Source organism: Zootoca vivipara, chromosome 2 (assembly GCF_965207765.1).
Source record: "Zootoca vivipara chromosome 2, rZooViv2.hap1.1, whole genome shotgun sequence".
Taxonomy (NCBI): Eukaryota; Metazoa; Chordata; class Lepidosauria; order Squamata; family Lacertidae; genus Zootoca; species Zootoca vivipara.
In genome coordinates, this window is record NC_142584.1 from 52078249 (window position 1) to 52094186 (window position 15938).

The 15938-nt window shown below is 39.4% G+C and overlaps 1 protein-coding gene across 2 annotated transcripts in view; it reads left to right on the top strand.

Annotated features, from left to right (window-relative positions):
- Positions 1-15938, top strand: part of NR3C1 (nuclear receptor subfamily 3 group C member 1) — a 51379-nt gene that overhangs the window by 4528 nt on the left and 30913 nt on the right. The window lies entirely within an intron of this gene.

Consider the following 15938-nt stretch of genomic DNA (forward strand, 5'->3'; position numbering starts at 1 on the left):
CATTTTGGTTACCATTGAGAAATGAATTGTAGGATAAAAAATGTGGAGGAGTCTTTCTTGATAATGCTAAATGTGGAAAATATTTGGAGCAGAAGTTTTTTAAAAGTATGTTTTCATTCTCAGTCTGTATGAAGAGAAAATTTATCCAGAACCTAGAAATGTAAAATGTGGTGGTAGCAACTTGCATTTTTTTCATTGTTGCCTCTCTCACTTTTCTTTTAAACGTTCATTTTATGCTTAACAAAATGATATACAGGTTTTTATTCTGCATTTGATCTGGGGCTTATTACACCTGGATGTGCATATGCTGGTATGCATGGAGCGGTAAGACATTCTAGGAATTTGGGGGCATGCACCAAGCTCCTGTTCCTTATAATGTCCTATTTTCAGTCTTGCCCATTGATTCATGCTGCAGGGATGGATAGGGAATCTCATTGTGAACACCACACTGTACCCCTACACATGGAATGTTTGCAACTAGTATATTTTGTTTTACGATATAATAATAAGCAACAGTTTGTACTGTATGTTTTTGGAACATTTTTGAGGAATTTCTACTGAAGAAAAAGGGGACTTGTTGCTAGGCTGCTTTTTTCCATCATTAAGTTACTTATACAGTTACTACAGTAAATGTCACTCAAGAAACACGGTGAGAAACTTATAAGACTTAAATACTGTAGATACTGTGATTTGAGTTATTTCTTTTGATAAGAATATGGGGGAGGGGAGAATTAGATATATTTTTCCAATATATTTTAACGTTAATGCAATGTAAAATTTATAAAATATGCATTAAATGGTAAACTTATACCTAGGAGTTTGGGGGGGGGGTTAGTGGTAATATTTATCCAACTGATGGCAGTGCCTCCTGGCATGTGTGAAATTCTTGCTTGTGAAATATTAAGCTTTGAAATATGAAAGCTAATGATTGCTGACTCCTTTTTATGCCATCCCAATCTATTTCTGATATTTAATTTAAGCGGTGTACATATTTAGAAGTTGCTTTTATTTCAGATTGTTCTGCAGTTTAAATATTTATAGGAAAGCAGCACTAATATATACATAGTTCAAGCAACAATATTTTGTTTTTCAGAAAATGCTAAACTGCTTGTGCAAGCTCCTCAGGTCTCCATAGCGCTCCTTCTTCCTTCCTTCCTTTTTCCTGCATGGAATAGGAAATGAAGCAGAGCCTGGCTTATATATGTGAACCAGCACTCATTGTTTGTTTCTCTCCTAACAAACCATGATAGTGATTCAAGTATGAACACTGGTTCACCATCAGATTGCTAGGAAAAAAGTGTACAGCTCAGCCTCTAGTTTGTTTCCTCTTCCACGTGGTGGTGGAACACCATGGTACTTTTGAGCAGTGTACACCAGCACACTACATGCTCGCTTCAATCCTAATGATTTAAAATGACATGTAAACCAGGCCAAAGATCCTCATGGCACTTTAAAGGCTGACTAATTTAGGACGGCAGGAGTGTTTCTAGGCTGGGATATATTTCATCATTCAGAAACTTTGACTAGGATTTGCTCATGACATGGCCATCTAACTCAGATAAAATTGACATAGCTAACAATATTTATACTTTTTAATGCTGCATAGCTCAACTCTTGACTAATACAACCTTTAGAACAAAGTGAAAATTAATTACGTAAAATTATGAAAATGTTTTTTTTGTAGGACATTGTTGAAACACTACTTGACTGGTTGATGTTTATTCCAATTAGAAGTTTATTCCAATTGGTAGAAGAACTAAAGAGTTATACAAAATCAATAGCAGTGTTTTTATAAATAACTTGTTTTTCAAGTGGGACGTACATATTGAGCTAGTAACTCCTACTTTCAAGTTTTTCAGCATGATACAATTGCAACCCTAGTCCTAATTACCTGGGAATAAATCACATTAAATTAAATATAATATCCTTTTGAGTATAGGCTTACATGATTAGGAATATAGTCTACTGGAGTGGCAGTCTTTAACTAACTGCTCACACATTTTCATTGGCAAGACTGTAAGTTAAGGGCACAGTTTGATTTGATACTTGGTGGAGCGCTATTTTGTTTGTGTTATAATACTATATTAGGAAATTGAAAAAGAAAATATTAAATATGGTTTTATTCCTAAGAGCTTACAGAGCATTTTATTGGTTTAAATGTAAACACTTCAGACATCATGCCAACCCCTCATTAAGGAAGCTGTAGTTATGGTTTGGTGTGATGTCCAAATTAACAACTGTTTTAACAGTAAGCCTGCCTTTAAAGGCAGTTCCACCACGGAAAAGGGACACTTAGCAAATGGAAAGAGAAAACCTATAGTAGCTTTAGACCAGGGGTAGCCAATATGAAGCCTTGAAGATGTTGCAGGAGTTGAACTTCCATTATGCTAGACCATTTACCATGCTGACTGCGACTAATGGAAGTAGGAGTCCCAACAATATCTGAAAGGCACCAGTTGGGTACTGCTGATTTAGACTAAGCTGTGACCCTCGTTTTAAACAACAGTTGCTGGAAACAGTGGTTTAGCATCTTTCTTAACTGAATTTCAGCAGAAATATGAAGGCCTAGGGGAAAATAGAGGGGCTGTTATTTTCCAGTTTCCCCTCTTTCCTATTCTGAACTGTCTCAGGTTTAAGTACGGTAATTGTACATTATTTCATCTCTGTGTGTATTGTTGCAAGGATGATATTAAGGCCTTAGTCTGTTAGTTGAAATGGGAAAGCCATACGGTAGGATTACAAGCCAAGTAAAAAACCATGGCTTGCAAAATAATGGCAAAATTTAGTTTGTACTAAGGGGAAGCAAATAATTGAAATGGGGAAAGAATAAGCCTTCAAATGATGGATTGACGTTGTGCATGAATGAGGTTCTGCAGCAAGGGTAGTGCTCTCCAGAGGTGGTTGGAGTACAGTTCCCATCACCTGGAGCAAGGATGATCGAAGTTATAGTTCATATGAACACCACAGATTCCCCATTTCTGATCTATACAGCAAATACTAATGGTTGTATATGCATTTTGGAACATACCTAGGCCAGTCAGCTGAAAGAATAAACCAGTATCACTGTGGAAGTATATAGCTAATCTGTCTATTATTAAATATATATTTTTTAATTTCAAATACAGCTTTCATTTTAAAAGATTTCTGAAGGTACCCCCCCAACTTGCTAATTGCTAGTTGTGTAGATTTCTGCCACATGTGATGTATTATTTAGACTTAACGTTTCATGATTTGATATCTGCTCTTATATCTCGCCTGCTTCTTCATGTATTGTTTAATTTTTTAAAAATAGTCATTCTAGTGACTAGTCTGTCATTACGCTTCTCACTTCCTATCCAACCACATCTCATTTCTCTTGTAAAAGTCACTTTGACAGATTCATTTTGGAGTCCTTGTGAAACCTGATCAGATGCATGCTTTCTCAGAAGACCCGGCCAGTTCAGGCAGAAACAAACTGCAACAACCCTTAGGGTCTCTGACACTCTTTTCTCTTTCAGTGCAGCTGTGATGAGACTGAGAGCTGCAGTATGTGTTTTTGATTAACTGTAGTTTAATATTCAGTCTAAACCCTAAAATGTGTTTTAGACTATGGTTAATCTTAACCTACAGTCTGACGTTGACTTGTTTCATACAAACCATAGCTTCATCATCATGCTGGTTTTGCACAAAAAACAAATAGCAGTTAATTAAAACTGTGACACAAGTTTCTAGTGCCCTCTTTGCAGTTGTACTGGAGGGGGAGGAAACATGCATGAGCCTGAGAGTTGCTGGAGCTTTTCCTACCACGATACACATGTCACTGAATTAAGTCTTGCTCCCAAATAAAAGTGCAGCCATAACTAAATCTAAATGAAGACTCTTGTGGCACCTTAAAGCCTAATTTTTTTTTTTTTAAAAAAAATGATACAGATTCATGGACTGTGTGCATGCTACAATAAATCTTTTAGCAAAAACAACAGTCTTTTGATACTGCAAAGGCTATTACAGACATGAGTGCCCTAGGAGAAGTTGTTACATAGTCTGTAGGTAAAGCAACAAGAGTAACTGCTATAGTAGGTTTCATGACAGTTGTTAGCCATTTGAACTCTTTTAAGAGTTGTCGGTGTTATACCCATGTTACCCCATGGCATGATAAAGCCTGAAGTGGGCTGTATAGAACACTCAAATTCAAGATGCATTTCCATTCCAGCATCATTCAGATGTTGTTTAACCAGAACTTCCATAAGCCCCAGTAGTTAATATTTATTTATTTTGTTGTTGTTGTTGTTGTTATTCCCCGACCATCAGGCTGGGTTTCCCCAGCCACTCTGGGTGGCTAAATAACTGAAGAGCACCAGGGTTGGGAGAAGAATATTCAATACCACTTAGAAAGAGTTAGGAAGAATAAGCAAGTATATGTGTTTATATTCAAAACAGTATCATTAATATCCATTTAATACCCGAAGCTTAATACCAGATTGGTATTGCCTAGTTTTAGCAGCTGAAAATTATTTCATGGAAGTCCTAGGATGTACAGATTTGCATTTAGCCTTTTATTTGTGTTGTATTCTAGATGTGCTATTTTGTTTGCCAGGAATTCACAAAAGGATTCACAAGAGAGACAAATTAGTGCAGATGGAATGTGCACTGCTATGTGAAAGAGGCACAAACTTTTCCCAAGGTAGTATTCTATGCATGACAACTGCCTGAAAATGGCTTCAACTAATCTGAAGGTTTGTAGTGGATACTAGAGTGGTTCCTGTGTAAAGACAAACTAAAACTATTTGTTTTACTATGGGGAACACCATTCTGGTATCTGGAGATATGAAGGAATATTCTTTTTGCCTGTCAAAGCTAAGCACTTAATAATTTTCGTTTGGAGATTGTGACTGGATTTTCCAAATTCATTTAATCAAACATTTATACAGTGGTACCTCTGGTTACGAACTTAATTCATTCCGGAGGTCTGTTCTTAACCTGAAACTGTTCTTAACCTGAAGTACCACTGTAGCTAATGGGGCGACTGTACCGCCGGTATGCAATTTCTGTTCTCATCCTGGGGCAAAGTTCTTAACCCGAGGTACTACTTCTGGGTTAGCGGAGTTTGTAACCTGAAGCATCTGTAACCCAAGGTGTTTGTAACCCGAGGTACCACTGTACTTAATCCTGTAGGCTCTACCATGGCTCTACCTTTGAAATAAGTGAGGTATGTGTTATATGTAGGAGCTGCCTACAGTATAACTTTGTGTTATTGTTTTGTTTGTTCTGATAACAACTAATAGAAAGCACTGCTTCTTTTTATCAGCAACCTACTAATCTGTTTCTCTGAAGCATAGGTTTTTGAGAAATTGCAAGGGTGTATCATTACAATCAGGAGGGTAGAGTGTTTGTTCACCCAGAGTTAGGTATAAATTTAGTTAACAGTTTTCTTTCTGATACTTTTTAATAATGATGTGAAGTTGATACATGTTTCATGACACTAGCCATTGATTTATTGACTTTCAGGCATGTTCATCATACACTGAGAAAAAAATTCTCATTTACTAATTTTACATAAAACCAGGTGAGAGTAGCCGATGGGTCTCAAACCCCTGCATGCTCCAGCAGATTGTTTGGGTGACACCAATAGTGGGTCGAATAGTCAAGAAGACGTTTCTGCACATGCTTTAGAGCAGGCATGCCCAAAGTCCATTTCGGATGGTTTATTCCAGCCCCTGTGGCAGTTTATTTCCTGGGGTAAAATCCTAAAAAACCCTCAACGAAACAACTGCAATCCTAAAAGAAGCTCAACAACTCCAACCCTAAAAAAAGCGAGGGGCACTTTTTGTCAGTTACCCACTCTCTTAACAATCCCACTCCTGAGGTATTTCAATTAGTATAACATCTCACCTCTCATTACTGGCTTGGGAGTCGTCTTTTCCTAGAACAATTCTCCCCTTCTGATTGGAATGAGACCCAGGTAATCTGTATTCCAACAGCTTCATACTTCTCTTGACTCAGATTCAGCTCTACAGTTAACTCGTGTCTGTATACCTTCCCCAGACATACAACCTGGTCTTCCTATCTCAGCAGCAAGGCTCTCTTCCTCTTGCTATAGATAATCTCAGAGAATATGTTCAACTCAAATCAGATCCAATTCTCTCAGACAAACTCTATCCTAATCACACTGTCTCCCATCTCAAATCAAGCCCTATCTCTCAAACTAAAGCTTTCCCTTTTCTATCCCTATCTAAAAAACTCCGTCAGAAACTGCTTCTCTTTTCCTCCCTCTCCAAAGTGCTGCTCCACCCCCCTCTAGCCAGCTGTCTTGGGAACCAATCAGAGCTAGGCTCCAGCATTCTGGTGAGATTTTGAGTCACCAGACTACAGCCTCCTTCTGGCAACTCCTGCAGCTGAGCTCCTGCCAAATGTATTGCCCTGCTTTCCTTTGGACTACATCAGCAAGGCCAAGAGGGAGGGGTTTTTGTCATCTGGGTAGCCCAGGACCTTCATACACACTGCCCAGGGGGGAGGTCACTTTGATACTGCTAACACAGTTGTTTGACTTCACCCCCAGAGTGCTTACTGCATTGTCTCTGGAGCAGACAGGTGCCAACAATATTTCTAGCATTGAAATATTCTACACATTCAGAGGTGTACAAAAATAGTATGATTGGAAATGGTTTGAGATTTGAAGGAAATCTCCTGCAAGGTGTGAAGCAAAATGCCAGTCACCTAAGGGAGAATTCTTCTGTTGCCCATTGCCTTGGTATGTTTAAGCACTGAGAAGGATAAGAAACATTTCTGCAGGAAGGAGGAAGAAATCAGTGACATTGAATATAAGCCAGCAAAATTTTGACTGACTCACAATCAAGGCAGTGGAGTGGGGCATAGCTGCAGCTGACCGTTCCATTTGATTGAGGCAATTAATGAGTAACATTTTGGTGGATTGTGCACACTTGTTTTAATTCTCAGAATTTCAAACCCTTCCTGTTGGCAAATGTGCCAGTTAAACTGCCAAGCAATTTCTGAGGGAGAAAGTGTGCAACTAAGCCTCTGTCTTCTGGTCATTCTTTCATAGCTTATATCCATAGTTCAAAGTTAAAAACTTCATAAATTTTGAGATGATACTGGTTTAAAGCTTACATTCTTCATGTAGTAGCAAGAACATATCTCAAAATTATCAAAGAAGCTCTGTGTTTGAGGGGATGTGAAATCTCTATATGTAGCATGAGACAACATATTGGCTCATTCGCCCACAAAAGTTATTATTTGCTGACAGCTTCATCAAGTACAGAGTATGTGTGAGACTCCACTGTGTTTCATTTCACTATAGATCTTGATCTGTTCACCTACTACAGTATATTGCATAGATTTGAGTTAACTGATTGGCATTACCATCCTGCATAAAATGCAAGTAGTGAAGATCCCCCAAATATATTGTTTGTTTGTTTCCTGCTTCATATGGGCAGGGTTGTTCCAGAAGAGTTACAGTCATTACTCACTGTTACCACACTTACTCGGAACATGTGTCTACACATCTGCGAACTATTTCTCTGCGTTTAGGGAATAAGCCATTCCAAAATATGAATAGTTTGAGAGAATTTAGCTCAGCTATGCTAGAGGAGCAGTTTCTCACGCCAGTACTGGCTTTCATTTACAGCAGACTAACTTCAGATTGTTTAGTCGAAGTAGCAAAATGCCTTCACAAGATACATTGCAGAGCAAGAGAGATGCAGTCCCAGCCTTTTCAGAAGTTGAGGTTTATTGAGAAAGTACATTATAACAATGTCACTTTAATAGTTAACTGTTAAGGCTGATCCAGGGATTGGGGGGAAGAGAGCAGAGGATTAATAAGATGGCTGCCAGCCACAGAGGCTGTGTAGTGATCTGCTTGGCTTCGGAAGCAGTCTGAAGTATAAGACAGAGAACGTTTCTTCTTTAAACACTGTAAAAAAAGAAAAGAAAAAGAAACACTGGAAGTGGGAATGAAGAATGCTAACATTGGGGTAATATCCAGAAAGACGGTCAAAATAATAGATTTTCCTCAGCTATGCCAATACCAGTACTTTACTGGACATAATCCAGAGTAGGGATGTGGACAAAGAACAGTCAGATGGGAGACCAGGGTTAGTCAGGTTGAGTCTGTCTTTGTAGGGTGTACATTCAGAACCACCTGGAATTTAGGGATTCAGAGATTTAAGAATGGACATCTATCCAGGGTCTATAAATGTTTAGTTTTGCTGGCAGACACTGTGGCTAACAAAAAATGTGCAGGGGAAATCCTGGGAAGGACAAGTCTGACTTTTGGAGGACTTTGATATTCTGGCATTCCACTTAGTTCTGGGGCAATTACAAAGATTCAAAAAAGAGTAGTGTGGTCATGGAACTGAGATTTCTAGGTGCACAAAAAAATCTTATGGTCCTGTTTCTGCTTAACAAAAACAATTAGGCCCGCTGCTTCTAATTTGGCCCACCCAAATCATGCCCACCTTCCAAACAGATCAGGTGTAGGACAGATGCAGGCGCAGATATAAAGGAACAATCCGGGAGCTTAGAGTGAGCTAACCGGCATTGACAGAGTCCTGCTGGGATCAGGTGCACTAGGGTATTCCTTGTAACCACCAGTTGCTTTCACCATTAATCAGCTGCTGTCATGACATGACACAATTGACAGATGGGTCATCCAGCCCAAATATTGGCTAGTGGGGGTATTTGGGATCCAGTCCTGGTATGGAGAGGGGTGGAGTCTTTTTTTGTCCATTTCAATAGATGCTTTTTATGGGAAACTTCCAAGGCACCTTTGTCCTGGTTTGCCAGACCTTTACTAGCTCACCTTTCCAAACAACATGTAATGTTACAATCCAAGGTTTTCATGAGGAGACACACACAGTTGTTTTATATCATACTGGCAATATCATACTGTTTAAAATTGAGGTGGGGGGGGACTGATAGGACATTTTTTCCAACTATAGTACCTACCTTGTTTATACAAAGAAAATTACTTCCTTTTATTTGACTAAGGTATAAACAAATTAAAAAGTACTGTTTCCAGTACAGATGCTTGGTGGACCTAACTAATTACATCCCTCCATTGTGAGAATAATGTTCACACAGTTCTTCTACTCTCCTTCCTGTTCTTCTCTTACCCTATTACTCATAAGTTTGTGTAGGAGTCTTTGGTAAGAGACTTTGTCAAAAGCTTTTTGAAAGTCCAAATAAACAGCATCTACTGGATCACCCCAGCACGCACAAAAATTCTAAAGGTTTCATAAGATAGGACCTGCATTTGCAGAAGCAATGTTGATTATTCCTCAGCAAACTTATTATCTTTAATCAGTGCTTTGCACCAATTTACCTGGAACAGGCTTTCAGCTAATCTGCCTGTATTTTCCTTGAATCTCTCTGTATCCTCTCCCCCCCCCCCCTTTGAAGGTGTTACACCAGTCACTTCTCAAAGGCCGGTCTTAGGACATGTTGATCAGTCAAGTTGGGTCAGCCACAGGAAACTGTTGTACATCATTCTTCTAGTTTTTTTTCTATATACGTGAGTGCATTGTCATGGGCATAAACATCTCTAAATTTGCATCTTCATTTTGAAAGTGTGTATCGGTTTGGAGAATTTGAGGTATACTAAAACATATATTTTTTTAGTCTGTGATGTTTTCTTCAGTTCTGCATGAAAATGGCTGTTCTAAGGAATGGAATTTTGTCACATCATACCATATTTTGTTTGAAACAAAATAAAAAAAATTCCTTCAAGTAGCACCTTAGAGACCAACTAAGTTTGTCATTGGTATGAGCTTTTGTGTGCATGCACACTTCTTCAGATACACTGAAACAGAAGTCACCAGACCCTTATATATAGTGAGGTTTTATTAACAATGATTGGTTTTATTAACAGTGATAAAAGTGCCTAAGCAGCATAAGAAAAGCCCTGCTGGATCAGGCCAGGGACCCAGTTCAAAATTGCAACCCTTTTTTTCTTCCCCTTCCAACCGGGTAAGAGAATTTATAGTTTCATCAATGCAAGCAATGAGGGCATGGTTTGCTATGGTTAGACATTGTGAATTACCAAATGGGATAATAGTAACAAACACTGTTTACAAATTTGTTCTGTGAACAACACATTTTGGAAATTCATATGACCCTTCAGATGATGATGATGATAATTTATTATTTATACCCCGCCTATCTGGCTGGGTTTCCCTAGCCACTCTGGGCGGCTTTCAACCGAATATTAAAATACAATAATCTATTAAACATTAAAAGCTTCCCTAAACAAGGCTGCCTTCAGATGTCTTCTAAAAGTCAGGCAAATGTTTTTCTCTTTGACATCTGGTGGGAGGGCGTTCCCCAGGGCGGGTGCCACTACCGAGAAGGCCCTCTGCCTGGTTCCCTGTAACTTGGCTTCTCGCAACGAGGGAACCGCCAGAAGGCCCTCGGCACTGGACCTCAGTGTCTGTGCAGAACGATGGGGGTGGAGACACTCCTTCAGGTATACTGGACCGAGGCCGATTGATCAGATTATAAAAGAAAGGTGGTGGCATCTGTTTTCCCTGTTCTGTCCATCTTTGCTGTTTTTGTTCTAGCCAAGAGCAAACAACATGCATAACAACACCTGCCATTAAATTTCTACTTTAATATAAAGATAGTGTTGCAAGCATATGGGAATCGGATAAGATCTTTTACAGATGTGAGTTAATTCCTCAGCCCTTTAATTTTCTTCAGACAAGTAACTTTTGCACATGGATAACTTTTATTAAAGTTCTTGTGTTTCAATAGTGTACTGTTCTGAACTTGACAGCAATTTGCTCAACATCTTAGAGGGTCTGCGTATGTTCACTTTCTAGCAAACTCTGACATTCTGCTTCTTCAGTGCTTTAATTTTTAGAAAGTCAAAATAATTTCATGACTCATTTTAATGAGTGGCTTTTACATGCCATAGAATCTTGGACATATAGTTTGTGGATCCATCGCTGGACAGCAAGTGAACTTGTAAATAAGATTTGTGCCAGCTGGCATGCAACTACCCTGGAACTTGTGACTTGTACTTTGGGTTAGAAAAATGTCTTTGTCTTTTTTTTTAACCTAGTCTTTAAGGTGGTTCCAAGAAAGAAGCTCTTTTGCTTTGGCTATAGTTGCTTTGTCATGCATGCAAAAATCTCAATTACAGTACAGTTAAATGTATCGGTTATATAGTGTATGCTCTGGTAATTTCCTATTTTATGTCAAAACGCTTGATCTGCTACACCTTTAAAAGTATACCTTGCCCAGGTGCTACATATTTTGTCTGCCAAAAAAAAGGGTCTTTCTCTTTCCCCTACCCTCCCTCTGGATCATGGTTTCTTAAAATAAAAAACTTATTCAGTCTCCTACAGTACCAGTTATGACATAATAAAATAATTTTATTTTATAAATTTACTGAACCACTTTTTAAATAAAAAAGCTCTTAAATGACAAACATAAACAACTACATTAAAAACCAACCACAAAAATATATCATACACTTAAAAAAACAACAGATTATTTATTTGTTTGTTCATTAAATTTAATCCCACCTTTCCTTCCAAAGGAGCTCAGAGCATCAAACAACAGAGCAGCAAAATATAAGTAAAACAGTATAAGTAAAAATACAACAAAACATATTTAAAACATTTAAAATCAGTTTATATTGTGGTTAAATCAGGATGTAATTCAAGATTTTATCATAATATGTATGTGTGCAGAAAATATGTGAATATATGATAATATATCTTGTATTTTGAATTACGTGTTGAGATGCACACATACCTGCCATTATCAACACCATGCTTCTTGCAATGTGTGTGAGGCCTACCATACATGCGGATGCGATTAGTTTATTTTCAGATAATCAGTTTCATAGAAACACTTGTGAATATCACACCACCAAAATGTGCAGGTTGGTATCATTGCTTCTTCTTTATACTGTATATCAGGCATCCCCAAACTGCGGCCCTCCAGATGTTTTGGCCTACAACTCCCATGATCCCTAGCTAACAGGACCAGTGGTCAGGGATGATGGGAATTGTAGTCCAAAACATCTGGAGGGCTGAAGTTTGGGGATGCCTCCTGTATACCAACCAAGCATGTAGAAATGGTAATGATGCTGTGTACGTAGTTGGTGTGCTTATGAATTTACTTTCACTTTTTTACTTGACTTGCCAACTATGCATTTGTCCTATGATAAGCAACCAACTTTCAAATTCCAAAGTGGGATGAGAATTGTCCTAGCAGTTACTCAGCAGCCCATACCTTCTCTCCAGCTTGGATGAAAACTTGGGAGGTGGTTCAGTAACTGCAAGGCCAAGGTGCCTGGGGAACCTTCACCATAATAGCACCAAATGTAAGGAGCTTCTAAAGTTGTTCCTTGACAAAGGGGTGCTCTGAACCCCCTCTTTGAGCCTCAGACAAGCTAGAAGAGGCAGGAACATAGAGATAGTTTTGACCTGCAGCTTAGGCTAGCCAGAAATTGTGCATTTGTGTTTAGAAGGATGTAAGAGTTGTCTTTCTTGAACATACCAAAACTTGAATGCAGTAGGGCTGTATGCAGGGGGTATTCACACACACCCTTCTACTTACAGTCCCAACCCTCACCCCTGACTCTAAAACTTTGCACCCAAGGGTTAGAGAACACTAGATCCAGATGCCAGGGACAAACAGTAGGGAATGGCCTTCATCTTTTTTGCATCCTGTTTGTGAGTTTCTCCAGTGGTATTGGACTGCTGTTGGAATCAGAATGCTGGACTATGTGAACCATAATTTAATCCAGCAAGAAAATCCTTACATTTTGAGGACTTTGTCTATTTGAATTTCAATTAATTACATCTGAAAGACCACCTTTGGGAAGGATGTGCCCAAGTGTTATATTCCTTATGACCTTCTCTGTGTCGTCGTCGTTGTCCCCCCCACCTTCAAAAGTTGGGGTGACCAGAGAAAAAGCCTTCTTAGTTGGAACACTCCATATGCCAATTCATGTTCCCAGGGAGGCTGGCCTGGTACTAGCTTTGGGTTTTCAGCACCAGAATATAGACCCAGGCTTCCTCAACCTTGGCCCTCCAGATGTTTTGAGACTACATTTCCCAGCATCCCTGACCATTGGTCCTGCTAGCTATGGATCATGGAAGTTGTAGGCCAGGCATCCCCAAACTTCGGCCCTCCAGATGTTTTGGACTACAATTCCCATCATCCCTGACCACTGGTCCTGTTAGCTAGGGATCATGGGAGTTGTAGGCCAAAACATCTGGAGGGCAGTTTGGGGATGCCTGTTGTAGGCCAAAAACATCTGGAGGGCCAAGATTGAGGAAGCGTGATATAGACCTTTTGATTTTTCCAGAACTTCCAGCACTTTGAATACTTATATTGCTGCTTTTGTTGTTGTTTCTATATTTCACTTTTCTTTGGTTTTATCTTGTGCTTTACTGCTCTTCTGTTGTATACTGTTTTACATCATTGCTTATATTTTGATTTTTAAAAACTTGTTACCATTTTTGTTTAACGTTGTAAGCCACCCTGAGAGCTTGTGCCTGAAAGAAGGTGCAATAACTTGTAAATAAATGCTTGCATAAATTAAACATTTGGTGTATTTGAGTGTGGAACCCTACATGATGAAATGCTATTTGTGGGTATAACCAGGACAGGAGTTTTACAAGGAATACATATTCACATAATTTACCATTGCGCTAAAAGCAAGCCATAAATTTTGTTCCTGTGTTAATCCCTCTAGAAACATGCATTTAACCACAGGTTTTAATAAGAGCTTACCGAAACAAGGAGCTAAGCCTAGTAGCATGGTTTGCTTTGTTCTTTACCCACAGGCTTTATCGTTTATCAATTTGACATTTTTTAAATATTTCTGAGATGAAACTTAAAATTAGTGGTACAACAGAATCATCATACCTTTGCTTCTAAGTCATTACTTCAAAGACTGCGCCTTTTAGCAAAATTTGACACAAACCAGGCATAATTGTACGTGCTTGTGTGTTCTTAAAGCTAGATTAGTCTTAAAGGGATTGTATAAGGTCTGAGGCGAACAAAGGTTATTTTGCTTTTAGGAGAGAATGAGGAATTTCTTAACCGCCTAAGCACAAACGTTTTTTTGTTTTAACTTTATCTAAGGGTTTGTATCCAATTATGTCCTTCTGCTAGCAGGTAGTGCTAGAAACTGAGAGATGAAATTTAAGAGCTAAATCAGGCATCCCCAAACTTCGGCCCTCCAGATGTTTTGGACTACAGTTCCCATCATCCCTGGCCACTGGTCCTCTTAGCTAGGGATCATGGGAGTTGTAGGCCAAAACTGGAGGGCCGCAGTTTGGGGATGCCTGAGCTAAATGGTACCTTAAACCTAGGTTATGGGCACAACAACGGAATGTCTAGGCACACTTTTTTATAACTAGAATACAAAGCTGAAAATGAATGAATTGCAGCTAAAATATTACGTTCATTTTTCACATGGTCTAGTCCTTCCCCTGCCCACACCCTTAATATTCTTGAGAGGGTCTCTTCTCCAGTCTTCAGAAAATAGATGGAAGTAGGGGGGCAGGAAAAGGTCCTCTGTTCCTTCCATTCCACAGTTTTAATCTGAAATCTTAGGTGCAGTACTGCACCCAGAGCTCAGAAACTGTTTGCGCTAATGAAATGCCCTCTTGTAGAATGTGCCTAGAACAATGGGAGTTTCAAATACAGATGGCAGAATGTCCTTTCCTTTTGCAGTCCCCCTCCACCATGCTGTTCCACAGGGACAAATTTTGGGACCTTTCAAGGTGGTTGCAGAAAAAAAAGGGGAAACTAGTTACAACTAGCTATCCTTTGTTTTTCCTCATGGAATCCCAACCAGAATCGAAGAGCATTCTGTCACTAAAGGTAAAGGTACCCCTGACTGTTAGGTCCAGTTGCGGATGTCTCTGGGGTTGTGGGCTCATCTCGCTCTGTAGGCCGAGGGAGTCGGCATTTGTCCACAGACAGCTTCCGGGTCACGTGGCCAGCATGACTAAGCCACTTCTGGCAAACCCGTTTACCTTCCCGCTGGAGTGGTACCTATTTATCTACTTGCACTTTGATGTGCTTTCGAACTGCTAGGTGGGTAGGAGCTGGGATCAAACAACGGGAGCTCACCCCGTCACAGGGATTCGAACTACCAACCTTCTGATTGGCAAGCCCTAGGCTCTGTTGTTTAGACCACAGTGCCATCCACGTCCCTCTATTCTGTCACTAGAGGGACATAATTGGAAACCATCCTTTATCTTCTGCATTAGGCTTTCCAACACTAACAGCTTCCTACATTGTTTGATCACTTTCCTCAATAAAAGTTCAGTGGGTTTCCAAATGCTTTGGATGTGGAAGACCACAGCAGAAAACCATTATTCTCACCTCATTCAAATTTTACTAACCTTATAGAATAACCTTGGAATAGTTTTTTTGGACCTGACTCCAACTCCCAATTTGAATCTTTACCCCTCTCACTTTGATCCTTTCCCTTTAATATGCTAATCCCTCTAATCTAGACTAGTAACTGAAAACTTCAAAGTATTTCCTGAAAATATTTGAGACAGTACAGTCTGAAAATAATATGGTCTACTAGCCTCTATGGCAAAATATAGTTAGGAAAAGATGCAGCAGGTCTCGGGGTCAATAGAGATCACAAATCATAATATTGCCCCAGTGTGATGAAACGTCAAGGACATTGAACTAGTGGTTCAGTTCAGGGCAATGTAAAAATACCCTGTGAAAGGCTTTGCATGAGTCAAATGTTCTGATTTTTCCAGACAAGGAAAAAGGTGTCTAGAAAGAAAATCATTTCTCTAAGACAGGGGTGGCCAACTTCCAGGAGACTGCGATCTACTCGCAGAGTTATAAACTGGAGGTGATCTACCCCTGTTTTATTGGGATTCGGGTCAAAGTTGTTGAGCTTCTTTTAGAGAGGGGGAATGACCCATTTTATAACCTGCTTTTGGGGGTGC